Raw genomic sequence first — 243 nt, forward strand, 5'->3', positions numbered from 1 at the left:
CTCCACGCAGCCTGCTGTTCAGTCATTTGGCTGTCCCTCACTAACCCCCCTGCCGGCCTGAGGGCATGAGGGTTAATTTGCATATTGCCTCTTTATTATATAGGAGGAGGGGAATAACAGCACCCGCCTCTCTGGCTTCCTGAAAGAATGAAAAGCAATCCTGTGTGTGCACCACAGGCACGGAGTCAGTGCCCCAGAAGCTTCACTCTCCATCCCCCTTCCTTCCATCTCCATAAACATGGC

The sequence above is a fragment of the Myotis brandtii genome, unplaced genomic scaffold, assembly GCF_000412655.1.
Source record: "Myotis brandtii unplaced genomic scaffold, ASM41265v1 scaffold647, whole genome shotgun sequence".
Classification (NCBI taxonomy): Eukaryota; Metazoa; Chordata; class Mammalia; order Chiroptera; family Vespertilionidae; genus Myotis; species Myotis brandtii.